The sequence below is a fragment of the Penaeus monodon genome, chromosome 25, assembly GCF_015228065.2.
Source record: "Penaeus monodon isolate SGIC_2016 chromosome 25, NSTDA_Pmon_1, whole genome shotgun sequence".
Classification (NCBI taxonomy): Eukaryota; Metazoa; Arthropoda; class Malacostraca; order Decapoda; family Penaeidae; genus Penaeus; species Penaeus monodon.
The window spans coordinates 3,116,754-3,117,216 of record NC_051410.1 but is presented as its reverse complement, the minus strand read 5'-3'; positions in this window follow the sequence as shown (position 1 = coordinate 3,117,216).

Here is a 463-nt window from a genome sequence, read left to right as displayed (position 1 = left end):
GCGAAAGTCTAAGGGAATAAACATTTATCTTACGCCTTTGGTAAACATTTCCTATAAACCCCACATTTTCACTCATGACTTTAGCTCACCAACTTTTCTACAGTAAAGACTACTACTGCATCATTTTTACTGCGGCACCTTTGTAGACTAATATCTACATTCGATTTTAACATTAACATCAATATCAAAATAATGTAAGTAAAACTTCTCTCATCAATTATAATAACTGTTTTGTCGTTTTAGCCGCTTGTTCTGTTCATACTTTTTGGCCTTTCTAATCTGTTCTTTCAGCAAAGTCAACCCTCCCTTTTGTGCACACAATGGGTCACGTTATACTAACTTCCTGCTTTCTAGAATAGCATTTCCAAACAGTGACGCAGTCTCCAGGCTATATCGAGCGCTGAAGGGTTGGTTCATTTGCTTGTTAAAGCCTCATTTTGAGGATTTTGGAATTTGCGTGAGA